This window comes from Lactuca sativa, chromosome 3 (assembly GCF_002870075.4).
Source record: "Lactuca sativa cultivar Salinas chromosome 3, Lsat_Salinas_v11, whole genome shotgun sequence".
In the NCBI taxonomy this organism is placed as follows: domain Eukaryota; kingdom Viridiplantae; phylum Streptophyta; class Magnoliopsida; order Asterales; family Asteraceae; genus Lactuca; species Lactuca sativa.
The window spans coordinates 204,740,242-204,764,168 of NC_056625.2; the positions used below are offsets into that span (position 1 = coordinate 204,740,242).

At 37.0% G+C, this 23,927-nt stretch overlaps 1 long non-coding RNA gene across 1 annotated transcript; it reads left to right on the forward strand.

The window, feature by feature from the left end:
* The first annotated feature begins 20,999 nt into the window (after window positions 1–20,999).
* Window positions 21,000–22,944, forward strand: LOC111898142 (uncharacterized). Its single transcript, XR_002852518.3, has 4 exons — window positions 21,000–21,264; window positions 21,406–21,433; window positions 22,090–22,561; window positions 22,692–22,944. It is a non-coding gene; the product is annotated as an uncharacterized LOC111898142 (long non-coding RNA).
* Window positions 22,945–23,927: the final 983 nt, after the last annotated feature.

A 23,927-nucleotide genomic window follows, 5' to 3' on the forward strand; every position in this document is an offset into this window, starting at 1 on the left:
GAGAGGCAAGTAGAGTTCCGCATTGATTTGGTCCCGGGGGCAGCACCTATCACCAAGGCGCCTTATCTCCTTGCGCCACCAGAGATGCAGGAGTTATCCTCGCAGCTTCAGGAGTTGCTGGGGAAGGGGTTTATTAGACTGAGTAGCTCGCCATGGGGAGAGTCGATCCTCTTGTCAAGAAAAGGATGGTTCCCACCGGATGTGTATTGACTACCGGGAGTTGAACAAGTTGTTGGATTAGTGTCTAAGTCCATAACTATTTTGGTATGTACCTGACCCGATTATGAGCATGGTCCTTTTGGGTTGCCTTCACCATAGCAATATGTAGGATGATTTAAGGAGAGAAAGGTTTAAATATGATTTATTAATATATTATGAGAATAATATATTAAAGGAGAAATCATATTGTTTAATTAATATTAGTCAAGAATTAATTGATAATTAATTTTGTGGCTAAAAGGGATTAATTAAACTTAGGGGACTGAAGTTGTAATTATAAGATAATTATAATTGGGCTATGGATCACCTAATAATATATAGGATTGGACGAATTCTATGGGAAGCCCATTAGAAATCGTCCAAGGGATATGTTTAAGGAGTCCATGGGCTGCTTAGGGCCTAAGCAGTCATATTAGGGTTTCCTAGTTGTAAACCCTAATAGCCTACATGTATATAAAGGGCCCCTATGCCCCAAAAACGTGGACAAGTCTTTCATTAGGGTTTCCAGTCGTTTTTGGGCATCCTCTCTTCTTCTCCTCTTCATCCAAGTTGCATATGGTGTTTGTGACTCCATTAGAGGTGCAACACTTGAGGCACTAAGCTTTCTAAGGCCAATCCAAGCCAGGAATTGATTGTTATTGCTATATAACAATCAAAGGTAATTCTATAAACCCTAATTCAGTTTATAATATGTTAGATCTAAGTTTATTAGTCTTGGATTCAAAGAATGTACAATAGAGAAACCTAGATCCAAGCATTATGCATAAATCCCATCAGTGGTATCAGAGCCTTGATTGGTTTCAGTTGTATGTGATGCTTAACTGCTTTATTTGGTGAAAATCGAGTTTTTTGGCCTCTGCCCGACCTGACTCGACGAGTCAGTGGATGAACTCGGCGAGTCTGTCTGACTCGGCGAGTCCAGGGGTCAGACAGAGGGAATTTCGGGTTTTTGTTGCTGTTTTGACTTGGACTTGATGCTTAATTTGTTTTATGAAGTTAAAATCCGAATTTTATCTTAATTAAGTGTTTATCCATGCCAAAACAATAGATAATTTCAAATCTTTTAAATATTAGTTGTTTATGTGATAAATATGGATTATTTAAAGTTATTTGGTAATTATCTAGTGAGTAAAATAAGATTAGTTCAAATATAGATAATTATGAAATTAATTGTTTAATTTATGTTATTTGTTATTTGATCCCTTATGTTTTGAAAAGTTTCAAAACTTGCCCTCAAGTTTTGGAATTTAAATTTTGATTAAAAGGTTTAATTTTGAAACATTTAAATTCTAAACCCTAATGTTTTGAAATGTTTCAAAACTTGCCCTCAAGTTTTGGAATTTAAAAGTTGATTAAAAGTTTAATTTTGAAATGTTAAATTCTAAAACCCTAGTAATTTGAAAAGTTCAAATCACACCCTTATGGTTTTATTAATTAATTAAAGTGTATAATTAAAAGTGATTTAATAAACCCATAAAGTCTTGGTTTACATTTAATTAAATTAAAAGTATAATTTTACTAAATTAAACCACCTAGTATTTTAAAAGTGTAAAATACACCCTATACTATATATAACATTAAAAGTCTAATATTATATATGTATGAGTAATCAGTCAGTCTTACCGTTAGTAGGCCTCATTCACGAAGCTGGTCTATAAGGGGTGTTTAAGGAAATTGCCTATAAAATGGCGGTTGAATGGGTATCCACTCTTACCCACTGCACTCTTGACTAGTGGAGGGTCGTTAGCCGAACGGGTAGGATAGGACAGAAACCTTCCATTGTAAGTATAATGAAGTACAAAGTAACTAAATGCTTTTTCAAATTCCCAAATCATAGTTACTTTAGGAAAAATGTGAAATTGTATGCTAACCCATGGAATTACACTTCGTACCCTTGTCAAACGTTAGTGGAGCGTGTGTGGTTAACCGGCACACTAATTTGGGGATGACATTGGTAGCGAAGGGTGACTCGATGTTTGTCGTAGATCAATGGAGCGTGTGTGGCTAACCGGCACATTGATTAGGTGATAGTAGCATTGGGTGCACCACGTGATTCGTATGGTTATTCACACCTTGTTTGTGATCCTCGGCATCCCAGTCACAAATAGTAGGGCATAATCGAGATTAAACATGCCATTGAAAAGTTCAATGAATCTCAAATGATCTAGGAGTTTCAATTCATTTAAAACTTAATCTTCCTTTTCGTTTTTCATGGTGGAAATTGGTAAATCGTCATTTACCTACCTTCAAATATTTTACAACTAGATTACGGCATCCCTTTTCTAGGTTGTAGAATATTGTGTTGGATCCTAGCCTTAATAACTCATTTGGGTGTTTTATTAAGGACTCAATCAACTTAACTTGAATTTTCTCCCGTTTTGTAGATGTCTGAATCTTACAATAGTCTTCCTAAATCCTTTGGAACAAGCTTTCCAAATGAAGATGACGTTCCGAGATACGATCAAGGAAATGAGAGTCATGCTTCACTTCCTCCACCTCCTCCAATCGTTCTCCCTGACCCACAAGTTCAAAGGCTTGAAAAGTTCAAGCTCACTCAAGCCCTTTTGGCAAGTAAACACGAAGATGGGAAACCTGTGTGTGCACACGTCTTAGAGATGAAGTCACACATTGATAGGTTAAGCATGTTGGGTGTCGAGATTTCAAGTGAGTTGGCTGTTGACTGGGTTCTTCAGTCACTTCCTGAATCATATAGTGAGTTCGTTAGAGAGTACTATATGATGGACCACGACGTGACCCTAATTGATCTCACCTATTTGCTTATAGCTGCTGAATCAACAATGATTTGGCATGCTGGTCAAGCAAATTTGTCTGGTGAATCAAACTCCCAAACTTCAATGGATACTGGCAACATTGGAAGTCCAGAAAGAACTAAGTCTGTGATTGTCCGATGTGTTGTGCCAAAGGAGTCCATTTGCTTTTATTGCCAAGAGAAGGGGCATTGGAGACGAAGTTGCCCTAACTACCTGAGAGATCTAAGAGATGGGAGAGTCAAGACGTATGGCTCTACTTCAGGTAAAATCCATTATCTAACTCTTTTGAGTTCCTATTCTAGATTCTCAATACATGATGTTTTGTAGGATCGAAGAAAAAGAGAGGAAGCTTGAGAAAAGAAGTGAGCTGAATCTAATCATGAAGAAATGGATTTCGATCGCATTACTTGTAGAATGGATTCTTGAGCTACTACTTGGAGTTAGAATAGATTGTTAAGAAATATGTAATAACATAGTTTTTCAATTGAATTGCATTGTAAGGACAAATTGTTTCCGCAATAAAATGAATTTTGATTTTATCTTATTTATTTATCCTTGCAATGGCATGTATGAAAAATTGATGTTTGAATGTTTCTGTTATTAGCAATAATGGATTTCGATTCTTAATTATGTTATTTGTGGACATATCAAAAGTTTACCAAATAGGGAGAGTTTCTCATCGCCCAAGTTTCAAGTGGACAGAAACTTGGAATCATGCAATGTGTATTGCATGATGAATGAAAAACTTTCACATTTGGGAAACTTAGGCTAATTCTTTGGCAAAGTGTCAATTGAAGGACTAGGAGATCGAGTACACTAGGTCGTACGTTGATCAAGTCTACCACAAGAGTGACAAAGATATTCGTCATGATTTACTAAAGTTTAGTAAATATGGTTATACTTATAAGATTGAGTATAATTCTGAATTAACTGAAATAGTTTCAATCAATAGCAGAATGAATAAGAAGAATCAAGAAGGCAGAAAGATAAAAGTTTCTCCATTCTAAGAAGAAGGGAGAGTACCTTTTATTGTGTTTTATGATAAGTCTTAATGATTAAGAACCATGTCTCAATTGATCCTCTAAGTGAGTCTTAGTGCAATTGCATGTCTAAGAAGAGGAATCAAGAATTGTAGAAATGGTTAAATCAATAAGTCAATCATACTTCGTTCCAATATCAAGTCTTAAAGTCAAGATTGTGAAATTGAGTGAAAAGTCTTAAGTAGGTTTATAACACTCATCAAATGTGGAATTTAGAAAAAGGTTTTCTCATTCTTGCACATTTAAAATTAGTAAGTTGTGATGTCTTGGATAAGACAAAGACCAACTAGGACAAATTGTGTGAAGTGTTTTGTCTTGATAAGAACTACACTAACTCTTGAATATTTGCTTTGTCAAGAAATGTTTCTTGACAAGAGAATCTTATATGTCAAGGAGTCAGTGGGAGTCTTAATGGTCTTGAAAAGTTTCAAGAACGAATCAAGAATAAACCTTATCGATCATCACTAGCACACGACTTGAGGTTTACAACCTGTCGCACTGACATTATCTTGTTTTCTGTGCCATTCCAATTAAGTTAATTGCGTATGTGAGTTCTATGAGTTCTCATTTGAATGCATACTAGAGCCTTAGTCGATGGAATGAACATTGATGTGTAAGGACAAGTTACTAAACTACTTGGAAGACATGGTGGGCACTCGTGTTACCATAAGGCAAGAAATCAAGATTAAGAAAGTTCAGTCCATATGAGTTTGGAATTGTCGCAAACCTTGGTTTTGGCAAATTCACATGGATAGGAACTCATACACCATAAAATCTAAGTGTCATAAGATTCCCTCCTTCATGAAAATGACTGTGAGGAAATACTTTCACTAAGAGAGGTTTTAAGAAGATAGCGATTGTGAAAATTGTATTCTCACATTTGATTATGGTTACGGCATCCCTTTCCATAGTTCGAATTGTGAGATTTGGCAATTAGTTTGAACATTTGGAACTTAGTAACATAAATTCTAAATTGCTTAAACACACATATGAGCTATCTAAGGTGAAGGTGTATAAGTTTAAGAAGCTTAGATAAAGGCTTATCGAAGCATCTGGTATTAGAAATATGAATTTCAGAAATTCAATAGGCTTTGTTTTCTGGAAGTTCATTTGTTTTCTAAATACATGTCAAAGCTAGTGGGAGCATAAATGTTATGCTTATATGATAATAATCATCATAGTGGGAGCATAAGTGTTATGATTGTATGATTATTATGGCGAGTATTGCAAGTTAGCAATATTAATTATAGAAAAACAAAGATTCAAATTTGCAAAGTTACATGGGTTGAAAAGTTGTTTTGCTATAATTAAGGGGGAGAATATTATACTTCGTTTCAAAAAAATCTAAAACTTAGATTAAGAAATTATAATATTTCCAGTCAAAGGGTACATTGTGTGTTCTTAAAAAAAATTCGATTATGATTACGACATCTCTCTTCATAGTTCGAATTATGAGAACATGACACATAGAATATTATGGCAAAAGATTGGTAAAGTATCATATCTTTATGTAAGACATTATGCATCGTGTCCCATACTCTTCGGGTATAGGATCGATTGCAAATGCTATAATATTTTACCATTCTAAAATTTTCCAAATGTCTAGTGCATTAAGAAGGAAAAAGGACTAGAATTGGTTTTGACTAAAATAATTAAACAACTATCAAAGGACGATACAAAGTTCGATGAGGATTGGTCGCTTGTGAGTAGTTGGAAGTATGGTATTGGATGGACCATATCGACATTATTATGAATAGATAAGATTCTATTAAGAATGAGTTGTCATATGGCAAATGTGGAAATGTTTCCATATTGGGAGTTGGATATTGAGAATCTATGTCTAGATTAGAAACTTTTATGCAAGAAGGATGTTCAAAGGAATGTACTTTGAATGTGAGACTTCACGTCTATGGAATTGTCTTGTAACAATTTCTAAGAAAGTACTTTGTAATTTCATTAGCCAAGTCTTGGTGACTTTTGTGCTATGACTTTACGAAAGGATCGTTACGTAAAATGTTAGAATCTAGCATATTCTAGTAGTGGCAAGAACCTTGTGTTCTTACACTAACAATGGGGATTGAGGAATTGTGAAATGAGAATCATTGGAAAGGTTTTCAATTGTTCTATTTCACAAAGTAAGGACCATAGGAAACATAGTGTGCATGCTTTATGCATGGGATAACTATTGTTGTAATTCGAGTAATAAGTTGATTTTCTGAAACAATAAACGATAATAATGAGTAATCAATATGGTGGTTAAATAGAAGTGTTTTATTTACTCTCACAAGTTTGAGGCCATATAGGATTAAGTATTATTCTTATGTTTCAAATTTGCATGTTTTGACTTCCAGAATAACTAGGTTATTCAAACATCCACAGTCGGTCATACGTAGGGAGTAAGTATGAAGGAAGATTGTCATGAATCTGTCTGTAGATTGTCCGAAGTGTTTAGACATAGCACAAGTTTGCTGCAGAGTTCATGAGTGCTTTGATAAGATTAAAGTATTGGATTAAACCCACGCTCACTTGGATCACTTCATGGTTTTATCACGAGTGATTAGTGAGACGATAATATTGTATATTCTTGAAACCGAGACATGTGAGTTGTTATTTATTGGTCGGTTGCACATTGATAATAAGTAAACGCACCAGTAACTTGGTGTTATAAAACTTATTGTTGTGTGTGATTCGATCAGTAAATACAAGCGAGCATTTGAGTCGAAGTTTATCCATTCCTTTTACCCAAAGTAGGATAAAAGCGATATCTGTGGGCCTCTCGATGATTTAATGATGACACCTAAGCGCTTGGCCAAGCCGGGACTAAGTTGATGTGTTCAATTGTAGTTTGTTATCAGTCGTCTAAAATCGGAAGTCGGGAAACAGTATAGAGAGAATGATTGAAATTCATGTCTTTTGTCTATACGATATCTTGAGAATGGAGGAATATATAATCCCTTATCTAGAGGACACGCTATCTGATAAGATCAGAGTTGACAGTGGCTTTTGAAAGCTACGATTGCTGATCAGGTTTTGAAGTCGTACGGAAAATAGTTATTAGACTTATCCAAGTGGGAGACTGTTGGATTAGTGTCTAAGTCCATAACTATTTTGGTATGTACTTGACCCGATTATGAGCATGGTCCTTTTGGGTTGCCTTCACCATAGCAATATGTAGGATGATTTAAGGAGAGAAAGGTTTAAATATGATTTATTAATATATTATGAGAATAATATATTAAAGGAGAAATCATATTGTTTAATTAATATTAGTCAAGAATTAATTGATAATTAATTTTGTGGCTAAAAGGGATTAATTAAACTTAGGGGACTGAAGTTGTAATTATAAGATAATTATAATTGGGCTATGGATCACCTAATAATATATAGGTTGGACGAATTCTATGGGAAGCCCATTAGAAATCGTCCAAGGGATATGTTTAAGGAGTCCATGGGCTGCTTAGGGCCTAAGCAGTCATATTAGGGTTTCCTAGTTGTAAACCCTAATAGCCTACATGTATATAAAGGGCCCCTATGCCCCAAAAACGTGGACAAGTCTTTCATTAGGGTTTCCAGCCGTTTTTGGGCAGCCTCTCTTCTTCTCCTCTTCATCCAAGTTGCATATGGTGTTTGTGACTCCATTAGAGGTGCAACACTTGAGGCACTAAGCTTTCTAAGGCCAATCCAAGCCAGGAATTGATTGTTATTGCTATATAACAATCAAAGGTAATTCTATAAACCCTAATTCAGTTTATAATATGTTAGATCTAAGTTTATTAGTCTTGGATTCAAAGCATGTACAATAGAGAAACCTAGATCCAAGCATTAGGGTTTGTATGAGCACATAGGACTGTTTCTTATGCATAAATCCCATCACAAGTTGACGGTCATGAACCGTTATCCATTACCGAGGATCAAAGATTTTTTCGATCAGTTGCAGGGAGCGTCTTGGTTTTCCAAGATTGATCTGAGGTCTAGATATCACCATATGAGAGTGCGTGATGAGGATATCCAGAAGACGGCATTCAGGACTCGTTATGGGCATTACGAGTTCGTGGTGATGCCTTTCGGGCTTAACAATGCACCAGCAACGTTCGTGGATCTCATGAACAGGGTGTGCAGACCGATGCTAGATCGTTCGGTGATCGTATTCATCAACGATATAGTGGTGTATTTGACATCTAGAGAACATCATGAGGAGCATTTGAGGGAGTTCCTCGGAGTTCTGAGACCAGAGAGGCTTTATGCCAAATTCTCCAAGTGCGAGTTCTGGTTATGGGAGGTCCAGTTCTTGGGGCATCTCGTCAACCAGAATGGGATTTTGGTCGATCCAGCCAAGATTGAGGCAGTCATGAGGTGGGAGGTGCCGAGATCGCCCACCAAGATCAGAAGCTTTTTAGGATTGTTATCGGAGATTTATCAGGGATTTCTCCAAGATCACCGTGCCACTCACCAGGTTGACCCGGAAGGGTGTTGCTTTTTCATGGGGTCCGGAGCAGCATACCTCATTCGAGACACTTCGCCAGAGATTATGTGAAGCCCCAGTGTTAGCTCTCCCAGAAGGTATGGAGGATTTTGTGGTGTATTGTGACGCATCGATATCGGGGTTGGGTGCAGTGCATATGCAGAGGGGGACATGTGATAGCGTATGCATTGAGGCAGCTGAAGCCTCATGAGACGAGGTATCCCACCCACGATCTGGAATTGGAGGCAGTGGTGTTTGCCCTCAAGATTTGGCGTCATTATCTATACGGGGTTCGGTGTACCATATACACGGACCACAAGAGCCTGAAGTACTTGATGGATCAACCCAATCTGAATATGCGTCAGAGGAGATGGTTAGACGTGGTAAAGGATTACAATTGCGAGATCCTGTACCACCCGGGCAAAGCTAATGTTGTAGCTGATGTGCTGAGCCGAAGGGTGGAAAGTGCCCCGATTCGAGGCACTTGTATGAGATTGACAGTGATGACTCCGGTGTTGGATACCATTCGGGAGGCCCAGGCTGAGGCCGTGAGGCCGGCGAACCGCAAGAGGGGGCAAGTGATTGGACAGGTACCTGGGTTTGTTATCGATAGTCGAGGATTGATAACCTTTCGAGGTCGGATTTGGGTGCCGTATGTAGGCGGGGCACGTACCATTCTGATGGAGGAGGCGCATAGATCGAGATTCTCGATCCATCCTGGGGCCACAAAGATGTATTTGGACCTGAAGAAAGATTACCGGTGGCCCTGTATGAAGAGGGATGTCGCGTGGTTTGTCGAGAGGTGCTTGACCTGTCGCAAGGTTAAGGCCGAGCACCAGTGTCCGCATGGCAAGTTCCAGCCGCTTGAGGTTCCCCAGTGGAAGTGGGAACAGATTTCCATGGACTTCATCACCAAATTTCCAAGAACCGCAAGGGGTGTCGATGCAATTTGGGTGATCGTCGACCGGCTGACGAAGAGCGCACATTTTCTTGCTATCAGTGAGGGCTCTTCTGCCAAGAGGTTGGCAGAGTTTTATGTGAGGGAGGTGGTATCGCGTCATGGAGTGACGATCTCGATTGTGTCAGATCAAGATGTACGTTTCACTTCCAGGTTCTGGAGGAAGTTCCACGAGGAGTTGGGTACGAGATTACATTTCAGTACCGCCTACCACCCCCAGACAGACAGACAGAGTGAGCGAACGATTCAGACGCTCGAGGACATGCTCCAAGCATGTGTGTTGGACTTCGGAGGAAGTTGGGACACATATATGCCGTTGGCTGAGTTTTCGTACAACAACAGCCACCATTCTAGTATCGGTATGCCTCCTTCGAGTTGTTGTATGGGAGGAGGTGTCGGACTCCCATTTGCTGGGGAGAGGTAGGTCAGCGTGTAATGGGTAGCACTGAGATAGTACTTCAGACGGTAGAGCAGATACAGTAGGTTAGACAGAGGTTACTGACGGCTCAGAGTCATCAAAAGAGTTATACAAATCGGCGACGATTCGAGCTGGAGTTCCAGGTGGGGAACTTTGTACTCCTGAAAGTATCTCCTTGGAAAGGAGTGATTCGATTCAGGAAGAGGGGCAAGCTGGGGCCCCGGTACATCGGTCCATTCAGGGTGACCGCAAGGGTGGGCAAGGTAGCTTATCGGTTAGAGCTACCTATGGAGTTGCGCCAGATTCATGATACCTTCCACGTGTCGCAATTGAGGAAATGTATAGCCGACGAGTCGGCATTCAGGTCGATGCGACTCTGAATTATGCGGAAAGGCCAATCACGATCTGGGATCGGAAGATCAAAGTTTTGAGGAACAAGGAGGTGTCATTGGGGCAGGTCCAGTGACAACATCGGAAAGAGTCTGAGCTGATGTAACGACCCAATTTTTTTACGCCCAAAAATTTCATTTAAAATAAGTGGTTTGTAAATCATTTGTAGTAAAACATCATCCGATCATATCATTTCATAAAACATATCTCGTGTTTGAAAACCCAAAACATGAAAATAATAATAATGTTAGAGTACTATCCCAGAACATCTCATAATGCAGAAAACCAATGTGTGTGTATGATGTGCCGCTACCGCGCTAGCTCCTTCCCCTTTGCTGAAGAGGTACCTGAAACCAAAACTGAAAACTGTAAGCATGAAGCTTAGCGAGTTCCCCCATCGTACCACATACCATACAATCATATCACATACATACTGCCAGGCATTTCTGGGGTGCCCGACCTACCCGGTACGGCCATTCTAGGGTGCCAACCTACCCATGCGGCCATTCTGGGGTGCCGTCCTTCCTGTGTCTAGCCATTCTGTGGCGCTGACCTACCCATGTCGGGCCATTCTGGGGTGCTGACTACCCTTCGGTCCTAACAACTAAACCTCGAGGACTATTTCACCCCCTACTACTAATATCACACGTAACATAACATAAACATATTATCAGACATATCTGGGGTGCCTGAACTACCCTTCGGTCCTAACAACCGAACTCGGGGACCGGTCCCCTCCTACTACCTCTATTGCATATAACATAACAAGCCAGCATGCATACATATCATCACTTACTGTCAGACGTATCTGGGGTGTCTGACTACCCTTCGGTCCTAACAACCGAACTCTACTACTATCACATACAACATATCATGCTAGCATATAACATATCAGGTAGTAGCAAACCTTGATGATATCACAAAGACAATCATCAATCATACATCTCCTACTGGTGGGCCGACATTGTGGCCTTAGACCCACCGCTACTGGAAGGTAACTCACCTCGTAGTAGCTGCTGAACTATGCGGGAATCCTCTGACTGCTACTGCTGCTGCTCCGGAAATCCTCCGGCTAAAATTCCCACAAAACACCTAGTCAGAAACTCACATTTACTCTTAGGGTAAAATGACCATTTTACCCCTTGACCAAGTCAAAGTCAAAGTCAACTTCTAGTTGACCTGACTCGCCGAGTTGGCTCGCCAACTTGCCGAGTCCCTATCCTTCCATTAGACCTCATACCCGTCTCTACTCATCGAGTTAGGCGATAACTCGACGAGTTTTCCTTCTAAATGAACACCGATTGAATCCTCATCCGACTCGCCGAGTAGTATGAACAACTTGTCGAGTTCATCATCAACTGACACTCATGTCCTGCCCTTGACTCGCCGAGTTATATGAACAACTCGTCGAGTTATTCTTCATCCGATGAACACGTTCTGTCCTTGACTCGCCGAGTTGATGAACAACTCGTCGAGTTCTATGAAGATTTCCTTGGACTCGCCGAGTCTATTCATGCACTCACTGAGTACCATGAATTTCCAGAACAATTTGCTTAGTTCAGAACGTTGGGTCACTCCCCGGGACTCCCTAAGACCTTTCCACACTCATCTGGTCCTTTTGACCCTCACTGATATGGGACAGAACCCTTGGACTCGCCGAGTCGGTCACATCCCCTCCTTAAAACTTCAATATCTGATGTACAACACTTGACCAAAAGATACATCCAGGCCCCTAAACTCGATCTAGCACGTAAAGTTACAAACTTTACGTGCATGCATGGGACTTTTGAGCTTAAAAGGCTCTAAAATGGTTCTTTTGTTGCATGGATCCTTCCTTGAGTGCAAAAGCAACCCAAATCTGTCTTGTAACTCCAATAATGACATGATCCAGAAGCTCAAATCCCCAACCATGTTTGCAAACATGGTTGGCCACTTAAAATGGCTTATAAAAGCCCTAAATCACCCCAAATAGGGTTATAACAAATGAATGAGCAAGGTTCGGACTTTATACCTTCTGTAGACTGCAAATGGTGAACCAAACTCAAATCCTTCAGTCTCCTCCTGATCCTCCTATGCTCTTCCTTCTTCCTTGAGGTCAAAACTCACAAGAATCACTCAAAAGCCTTGGATTTCCTCAAAACGGCTAGGGTTTGCTATGAGAAGTGTTTGGGAGCATAAAGGGGGAATGAAGGCTGCATAAGGTCGTTTAAATAGGGTGCAAACCCCTGGATTAGGGTATTTGTCCAAACAGGGGCTACTCGCCGAGTCCGGGACCCGACTCGCCGAGCCCGCAACTTAAACTCCGCGCCTCGTCCCGCTTCTACTCGGCGAGTCAGTCCTTCGACTCGCCGAGTCCAAGGCTAAAAATGCAAAAATAAATGAAGATTTAATAACAGAATATGTACAAAAGAACTGGGTGCTACAGCTGACCTGGGAGCCGGAGTTGGAGATGCGGGAGCAGCATCCAGAGTTGTTTGTCGAGCAGGACTTCGAGGGCGAAGTCTGATCTAGTGGGGGGAGAATTGTAACATCCAGATTCCCAGGTATCCTATGTTCAGTATTTATATTGAATATATGAGAGGGAATCGCAAGTAGGCGCTCAGACTTGCTGAGTGGGATCACGCATCTGTTGGTCTGATTTAATGAAGGACTCGGCGAGTCCATGAGTGGACTCGGCGAGTCCATGAGTGGACTTGGCGAGTCCACACTGTTTAATGAAACCCTAATTTCTCGTGTTTAGGACCTATTTAAGGACCCTTATAGCTACCATTTGCGGCTACCAGACCCTTGAGAGAAACCCTAATAGTGCTTGAGTGTTTGTGAGAGAGAAGAAGCCATTATTGGACCTTTATGGGTTTGTTTTGCAAAAAGAAGTTGATTCCAGCTTAGAGGAGGCCAAGGAGATTGCATATTTGTGGACTTCAAGCAGAGGGCATCATCTTTGAGGTAGCATATCGACCCTCTTTGTGTTTTGTTAAAGAATCCATGGATCTAGGGTTTCCTATACCCTTTATTAGGATGATTTGTTGGGAATATGGTCCCTTATCATGTTTAGACTTCAGATCTGGACCCATAGTGGTCCAGAGAATGTTATTGTAACGACCAAAAATTTCAACCAATTTAAAATTTTCGAAAACAACTCGATTCCATTAAAGTTTATCTCAAAAAGGTTTTCAATACAATTTAATTTAAGTGTTCCTAGAATCTCATCACAATATAAACACGAGGAGCGGTACGATCACGCCTTCGCCTTGCCACGGTCTCCTGAAGAACCTGAAAAACATTAAACCACAACTGTAAGCCCGAAAGCTTAGTGAGATACCCCCAAAATACCAACCACATATACCATACACGCATAACATGCCATAACATATTCGATCACAGAACAGCCATGCACTTCGGGTCTACTGTGGGACTGGTCCACCGCACCGGCCAACAGTCCACATGGTCCACCCCCCGAGTCTAGCCATATACCTCGAGTCTACAGTGTGATTGGTCCGCCCGCACTGGGCCTTCAATCCACCTGGTCCACTCTCCGAATCTAACCACCTACATCGAGTATGCAGTGTGATTGGTCCGCCCGCACCGGGCCTTCAATCCACCTGGTCCACTCTCTGAGTCTACAGTATGACTGGTCCGCCCGCACCGGGCCTTCAGTCGGCCTGGTCCACTCTCTGAGCCTCGGCACGTCTGGTCCACCCTCTTGGGGCCTACAGCCTATCCGGACCGCTCGCTGGGCCTTCGGGACAACCGGTCCACCCTGGGTATCTTGGCCTACAGCACAAAGTAGGACCCGCCTCAACCCAACTCCAGTCCAAACAACCATGTGCACATATACATACAATCATATAGCAATTCACACCCAACGAGCAGATCAAACAGATCACATAACATATCATCATCCTAACCAGGATACCAACCTAACCGGTCACTAGCATAGCATCACGCTATCTCTCAGGATACCGATCTCAATCAGGTTTCTAACATATACCATCCTAGCTGCCAGGATGCAAACATATCAAAGCAATAACATAACAACAACTACCCGGATCTCAATCCGATAAGGGTTGACCTTGGTGCCTTAGACCCTGTTGATATAGTGAGGATAACTCACCTCAAAACTGCCGACTGAACAGACAACCCAAGCTGCTCCGATCACTGATACGATCTCCTCCACTGAACAACCACCAAAGCACTGAACTCAAAAAAATATCCAACAATTACCAAACTGCCCCTGAAAACCACTGGTCAACCCTTGGTCAAAGTCAACCCCTGACTGACTCTACTCGCCGAGTCCCCACGCTCAGAAATTCCCCAATCTTCGACTCAACTCGCCGACTCACACTGAGACTCGCCGAGTTCAACGACTCTGAGTCCACTCACATACATCTCACCGTGTCATCCCCTTGACTTACCAATTCACGGCTCAACCAGAAAAGATTAGGACTCTTCGACAAGACTCGCCGAGTCCAAGAACAGACTCGTCGAGTCTAAGGCTATCTTCAACCTACTCACCGAGTTGTTCTTCCAACTCGTCGAGTTCCAGGCCATCTTCATCTAACTCGCCGAGTTGTTCTTCCAACTCGTCGAGTTCCAGCTCATCTTCAAGCAACTCGTCGAGTCTACCCATGTGACTCGCCGAGTACCACCGGTCTGAAACCATACATAAGCATTCCAGGCCATGCAATTGATCCAAAACATAGATCTAGCCTCCTACAACCCATCCATCACGTAAAGTGGCAAACTTTACGTGAATCCAAAGAGACCTAGGCCTTTTATACTTTAGGTCTAGGGTTTGGGACATGATGGCTTCACTAAACACTCAAACACAGGGACTTTAATGCACTCTAGACCTTCTCCAATCCAGATCTGAGGTAGCAACCTCAGATCTAACCTCTAAACTCCAAAACATACCAAGATGAGCTCCCATAAACCCCAAAATCATGAATCTAAATGAGTAACAACCCAAGAACGAGATAATACCTCAAAAGAACGCCCCAACAACAATGAAACTCGAATCCAAGGAAATCCCCTTGCTCCAAGCCTCCTACCCTTCAAGATTTCCTCAACAATTGCTTCTCCAAGCTTCCAAATGCAACTTGATCCACTCACACACGAAGGTTAGGGTTTCTGGACTTGAGGATGAGTAAAGAGGCTGGGGGAATGGATCTTATGTTCTTTATATAGGGCTCAACCCCGAGAATTAGGGTTTTCTCCACTCAGCGCCTACTCGCCGAGTCGGCCACTTAACACGCGACCCAGTCGCGACTCTACTCGCCGAGTCCACCCATGGACTCGCCGAGTCCCCCTTCCAATTTACTCTTTTAGCCCTTCAACTTTACTCTTGCTATTCCGGGATGTTACAGTTATCCATCTTGCTTTTTGTTGAGTTATGGAAGAAATGGACTTAGAATGTTGTATTTCGGGCTAAATCATCAAGTAGTGTCATTTGGACGTTGCATTAGTATCAAGTTTGAACCTTTATGTGTTTATTGAGCTTGGGGAGGTTAGATCTATGGATTAGAGGAACAGATCTGACCTCAGAAGGTCATTTGAGTGTCAGCATGGAATGATCTAGCCGAGTCCATGAGCGAACTCGACGAGTCGAGTTGGGGTTTCCCCGCAATTCGTGACAGGTGTAACCCGTCGAGTGCAATGATGACTCAACGAGTCAAGAAAGGCTGAAAGGATTCAGAGAACCCGCATGGACTCGCTGAGTCGCCCATGTGCACTCGACAAGTCGGGTCAAAGTTTGACCATTGACTTTCGTTGACTTTAGTGTTTTGGTCAAGACTGATTCAGGAGAGTTCAGGGTAGGGAGAATGACCTTTTACCCAGTTTGTAGAGATGAGATCATGAGAGAATTCTGATCAGGATGTTAATTGAATAATAGGAGGAGGCTAAGTCGGGATGTTGAGCACGAGAGTTTATCCGACTTCATTGAGGTGAGTCTTCTTAGTATATTGTACCTGGAAGGGTACCTATGTGTGGTCGGAAGGTCTTATATGCTATGAGATGTATGAGTTGTATGTTGTTATGTGATATGTATGTGTTATGAATGTTATGTATGTTATGGACTGGAAGGTCAAGAGGTTATGGACCGGAAGGTCAAGTGGTTATGGACCGGAAGGTCGATATGAGTATGACCGGAAGGTCTACCGGGATTCGGGACGGAAGTCACTTGAGACATATGGATCGGAAGATCCTATAGAGTCATGGCTTGAAAAGGCGTATGTGTAGTATGTGGTATTTTGTGGAACTCACTAATCATTTATGCTTACAGTTGTCGTGTTATGTGTTTCAGATACTAGCGAGGATCGCGGGAAGGCACCGGCATGATCCGTAAACACTCATGGAGATTATGTTTGAGATTATGGGAATTTTTTTGTTATGATAACATTGGATACATTATGTTTTGATATTGTTTTGATGATTAAAAGTATGATTTAAAAATGAAATTTTTTTTTTGAAAATTTACATCGTTACGGCGGTTCATTTTTCAGATCTAAATGTGCTTTAATAATACGAAATTGATCTATCAAAACTTCATCAGTTACTAAGACACAACTTCCATATTGATTACAACTTTTGAATTTATCTATTTCCCCATCAATAAAGAGATTATCCATCTCTATAGCATCTCGATCTACATATTGATTGTACAAACGCCAATACTTCCTTAATTCCAGACGAAAATTTGGATCATTGATATTTAATCCAAGATCGAAAACAGAAGATAAAAACAATGAGTTTGGTGAAACCATTATATTTTCAACAAGTGACAGAACTTGAAGAGAAAGAAAATAGATCTGATAAGAATTCTAGAGAGAGAAAACGGATCTGAGATAGTTTCTAGAGAGTGAAAACAGATTTGAAACGATTTTTAGAGAGCTAAAGTAGATCTAAACATGAAAATTTGAATAAACATGAAAATTTGAATAAACACGAAAATTTTCTTCTAATTCTCTTCCAGAACACGATTCAAGAACAAATCATATGATAGAATGGGTAGAAGATAACAGATCTGAACAAGATTTTGCAATAAAACGAGATATTAGACTTTTTCTTTTAAGAAAACTTACAAAACTTGAAGAACAAGGTGAGATTCAAGATAAAGTTTCGCCATAAACAGGATCGATTCTTCCAATAATCGCTGAGATCTATAAGAACCCGCTCTGATACCACTTGTTAGGAATAAATCCGAGATGACGGATGCGGAATATCAGGAACAATAAAGAATCAATCACCAACATATGCAAGTAATCCGATAAAGATTTTTCTTGTATTGATTATGAGATGAACGTACAGAGAAAACCCCAATCTGGTCAAAAGCTTACACCAAAAGTAAACCTAATGATTATTTATAGGGAACAATAAATATCTACCATAAATATAAAATAAATGCCTAATATAAAACCAATGCCTTAGAAGAGCTCAATTAAAAACTTCTACTGTAAAGGCATCGTAGGGAATCATAAAATGATTAACCCTGAAAATTACTCAGTGTGCGTTTGGTTGGACTTTAAGGAGGTAAAAGGATTCCTAAATGAAATAAACTTTCCACCACCGCCGAAATTTTACTATTTTTATAATTTTCATAATGTATTTTTACATATAAGTTAGAAAATAAGGTAAAATTAAACAAAACAGGAAAAAAGGGTAATTATGTCATTTTACATGAATTCCAATTCCATTTTTTGCGAACCAAACAAATTCTGGAATTAATTTCAATTTCATTTCCTGCCAACCAAACAACATATGAAATTGGATTCAAATCCCGACAAATTCATTTTCCAATTCCAATTTAGATTCCTTCAACAACAATCTGCGAACCAAACAACACCTTATATGTTGAATTTTAAGAGGTATAAGATACAAAACATTTGTACAAATCAATTTTACATAAATAAATCATTAATACTTGTCAAAACTTTGGAGACTTGAATTAAGAAAAATTATTAGGAAATTCAATTTTTAGCAAATTCATAATTTTAAAATATTAAATTTATTTATATAAATTAATTTAAATTTCTTAACCTAGACATCAATGTTAATGTACATCAAATATACAAACAAACAATACAAATATAAGGTCTAGTCATAAATATTTTATTTAAAAGTGATAATTTTTATTATATAATAACTAATAACAAAATCCAATAATTGTTTACCCAAAAGAAACTACTCGTCAAAAAAGTTATTTATCGACACTACTTTTCATGGGCACACATCTATTGTGTGTATATATATATATATATATATATATATATATATATATATATATGCATTTTCGAACGTTATAATTGAGAAATTATGAAAATTTGAGGTCAAATCTGTGATATTCTCTGATTTTTTTTTCATTTTTTTAGATCAAAGCTACAACGTAATTGTTTTGATGTGGAAATATTCTTGAAGGTTTTGTTAAAAAAATATTCAAAAAAAATGCTCATATTACTTTTAAAACCTTCAATACTTTTTTTCTAAAAAAAAAAAAAAACTGATATTGTTTGGTGATTTCACATGTACTCTGGCAATTTCACATATAATACTTGAAAAATCCATGGGTATCTTTAAAAACTTTCTAGGTTTTAATTAAATATTAAAAAACATTAAATAAGATTAACCCGATTTATCATTTTCTATTATTTTAATTCTCTATCTTGTTAACAAAACTTTAATTTCATTATATATTTTTTTAATAGCATTAATAACATTATACTTATTATCTTAATCAAATTACGTAGTATAAATAATCAATAGTACTTTAAACAAATAATAATAATAATAATAATAATAATAATAATAATATACTTCCATGTTTTGAATTAATTATATGTATCATTTATGGATTGTTTGGTAGAATCTGAACTTTTAAGAGGTTTAAAATTCTAACAGAATCTGGATTTTTAAGATGTTGTTTGGTTGAAACATCTGAATTGCTATGTTGCATAATAAAAATTACCATTTTACCCTTATAACATTGTATTTCCAACATTTTCCTTATTAATATGTTGTACTTTGAAAACTATAACCAATTCTAGCATTCTAATTATGTAGACATAAAAAGTAAAAATACAAATATATTAAATGGATGAATAAAAAATGGAAGTGGAAATATCATTTCCCAAATGTATTAACTGCAATAAATATAATAATAAATTCATATCAATTTCATTAGTTGACTTTATTTTAATTTCAAATATTTTAAATTAAAGTTAATTAGTTTCTTTTATTTATTTATCTAATTAACTATTTAAATTTAAAAGAGAAAAAAAACCACTTTAATTCTAATAATTGAATATTTTTCTTATAAATTCAAACTTCTCAAATGTTTAGAATTTCATATTTAATATTTTTCTTTTAAATGAACTCATGTAATATACGAGTCTTACACCTAATGTGTGTGTTTGTGTGTGTGTGTGTATATATATATATATATATATATATATATATATATATATATATATATATTGTATTAATTTATAAAACATATTAGTCATATGTTGAATTTTAAGACTTATAAGATACAAAGGTTTTATACAAATTAATTATGCATAAATAAATCATTAACACTTGACAAATGTTTTGATACTTGAATTAACGAAGGTTATTAAGAAATTTAATTTGTAGCAAAATGATAATTTTAAAATATTAAATTCATGTATATAAATTAATTTACATTTTATAAACTAGGCACAGATATTAATGTACATCAAATGTACAAAGAGGCAATACAAAGATAAGCTTTAGACATAAATATTTTATTTAAAAATGGTAATTTTTGTTACATAATCACTAATAATAAAATCTAGTAATTGTTACCCGTAAAAAACTATTCGTCAAAAGAGTTATTTATCGCCGTCGCTTTAAACGACCACACATCTAGTATGTGTGTGTGTGTTTATATATATATATATATATATATATATATATATATATATATATATATATATATATATATCTTATTATACAAACCTTACTATTTCTAAAAGTAGATTTAAGACGTTCAAACCTTTAAGTTGAATGTACAAACATTTGTCAACAAATTACAAAATACAATGCATTAAGTACAAATGTAAAATTAATATTGAAACATTCAAACCTACATCCTTATCGTATCCAATATAGATGATTTAAATTTTAAAAAAATCATATATCTTTATCTCTATCTATTTTACCTTATAAAACATCTTTGGTCAAACGCTGAATTTTAAGTCGTACAAACCAATGATGTCATATGTACAAAACTATTATGCATTGAAACTTATTTGGTCAGCAAGAAAATAACAAACTTTAAACAAGTCTATTGTCGGATTAACTTTGTACAAATCATGAAGCAATAAATACAATTTCTTAATGCATAAAAAGATATTTCGAAGGTTTTTGACTGTGCCTTTTAACGCCTGGTTCCCGAGTTTAACAAAAGAAAAGAAGAGAAGAGAAAAGACAGTCACGAGAGAAAAGAAGAGAAAAGAAAGGAAAATAAAATTTTCTTTTGTGTTCCCGAGTTGGAGAGAAGTGGAAGGAAAATGAATCATTTTGTTCTTTCTTTCCATATCCTCCCAAATCGGAAGGAAAGTTAGGAGGAAAAGTGATCCTCCTATTTCCGTCCACTTCCTTCTTTAATGAAACTCAGGAATACCAATTTTTTATATTTTCTTCTCATTTCCTTTCCTTTCTCTCTTTTAAGTTTCTTTAAGTTGAACTCGGGAACGGGTCGTGGGTTGTAATGATAATGGAGTATTATAACGTAGTCAATGTTAATCCCGATATCTAGGCCAAATATCTCTCCATTCCGGGTCATCTTCTCTTATATCTCTCTTTCGGCTGATTTAAAGAATTGTAACCCTCATTCTTTTCCCTATCTCTCTTCAGCAACTCCATAACAATCGACCACCACGAACAGAAAAAACACCATCAAAACCACCACTTATTGCCATCGGTAAACCTTATTTTGGTCACCTGTCAGATTTTCTCAACTTCTTTATGCCTCTTTTGAAACAAAGGTATGCAGAGTTTGTTATCAAGTTCAAATATGTTGCAGATTCCATTTTTGTGCATTTGTTTGTGATTTTTGTTGCTTGATTCTTTCACCTTTTTTACAAGCTCTAAATGAAAATCTGTATTATTTTGATTTTTCAATCCAGAGCAGGAATGGTTCAAATCGAGCACCAGGTTTGATCTTTTTACTTTCTTTATTATTGTTGTTATCTAATTTCCCAGGTTTGATTTTATTTATCATCACTTTTGTCAATTGCTTTTACCCCCACACTCACCACCTTCTATTTCTCTTACGCTTCCTCTATTTAAGAAAAACCCTAAAACGTCACGCACCACCATTTACCATTGTCATCCTCACCTTTTCGCACTTAGGCTTCTCCCCAACGTTTCTGGCCCCATAGATTCATTTTGATTTTAACACGATTTGAAAGAAATAATTTTTTTTGTCAATATGGTTCCAATACAAGTGCTATACTTGAATTTTCTTCGTTTAATTAAATCCTTCTATGTCAGTGTTAAGATATATCAAAGAAGCTTTATTTTTTAATTAGTAGTATTGGGGATAAGTGGATTGTTTTTTTTTTTAATTTTTTTTCAATGGGGCTAAATGTTTAGTTGAATCAAAGACGATCAATCAAGTGTGATAATGTATAATTATAACCCTTTTCCTTTCCTTCTTTCTGCTTGCTAATTTTTTAATAGTTCGATAGATGAATGTTATATATCTGACCTTTTAGTGGCAGTTCATGAAGCTTTATCAATATGTATCCATGGTGGAGTGATTTGGATGTCAACATGTTAACCATGGGCTTTTTGAATTTCACTTTTAGGTCGGAGAATATAAAGGGACATTGAACATATGGAGTTGTGGTTTTATGAAGGGTAAATTTGTCATTTTTTGGTCTATTAGGCTACTAGCTATCTAGAGAGAATTATACTACTTTATCTGTCAAAGCAATTTCAGTAACAGCCTACCCAATTTAGTCCATATGTTAAGGATTTGAATTCTGATCTACTAAAGTTTGCTTCAACTTTCATATTCACATATTCATATTTGTCCATGAAGTAGTTACTGTAGAAAATTTTGATCATGTAGTAGCTACTACAGAAAAGTTTGATGAAGTTGTTCTGAAATCAATTTGGTAAGGTCCTTTTCTTTCTTTATTTTAATTGCTTTTGAACCTAATGTACATTTTCTTTTGTAAAACATTCAATTTTAAAACATGTTTTTTTTATGTTTTTTTACATGTTAATGACAATTGAGCAAACTGAAAATATAAGAAGGTATATTTGTGGCAAAAGGTGATGATAAAGAAGTAGTTCTCAGTGATTTCAGTTTCTACAACTTTAGTGTTTGATGACTTAATGCCCATGTTTATGATTTATTTACTAAATGTGATTTTAATGTTAATTATTGGAAATTGGAATATAGATATGATGTTGTGGAAGAAGAAACCATGTCCATTATGCCCTCAAAGAATAGTCCAGCCACCATAGTTAAAGGTCAAATGAACCTCAAGGCATTCTTTCTTGCTCCTCCAATGAATCATAAATACCAGCATTATTTGTTAAAAATTACTAAAGTTTCATTTTTTTAACGTATTAACTAATTTTCATATTAACTTAACAATAATATTTATTTTAGACAATGTATTAAGTAGGAATTTACAAAATAAACATTAAGCCTAACGAAACAAAAAAAATGTCATTTTATTAGTATAGAGTTTACATTGTTTGAGAATCATATATTTTGGTTAAAGGTATAAACGTATTTAAATTTTCTAACATAAAAATAGAAAACATTGTTAAATAAAATAATTAGATTGTAACAGATGCATCACATCTAATCTTTGTAGGTATCTCGATTTAAAAAAAAAAAAAATTTACTTGATTATAATTTTTATCATTTACCATAATATGAAAAGCCTTAGAATAGTTTAAAAATAAAATACATATTTCTTTTTAGTTTTGAGATTTTTAATTCCATCATTGTATATTTTGTTATATTTACATCAAATCTTATATGGATTATGAAGTTGTATATTCCACCTTATTTTTTAAGCTAAAAATATTATTTTCATAAATATAGTATGTTGGTATGGTTATTTTTTTTTTCCAACAGTATGTTCAAAGAAGACAATTGAGCCGGTGTACTTTTTGTTAAATTTTAAAGGGCTAATGTCATAAAAATCCTCAAGTTTTCAAGGTTTTATCGGTTTTTGCCCAAAGTTGAATTTTATGTCCGTTTTTACCCTAATATTTTCCAAAAAAATGTTCGGTTTTACCCTTTTACCTGGAAAACCGAATATTTTTTGGAAAATGTTAGGGTAAAAACGGACATAAAATTCAACTTTGGGAAAAACCGACAAAACCCTAAAAACTTGAGGGTTTTTACGACGTTAACCCAATTTTAAACTAACTTATAGACTAACTGCAAGAATTATCAATGTATTTGGTTGGTTTTCTTTTGTAGGCATTTTGTTGGTGAAAAACAAATAATATAATTAGAAGGAATATGTTGAATAATTTTTTTTCAAAATAGATAATTTGAAATGAAAGTATGATGCTATATGAGACAAACAAATGGAAGTACATTGATATATCTTGCATTTACCTTCTTATTGAGCTAAATGGAAGAAATAAAAATGTACTTTCTTTATTTTTATAG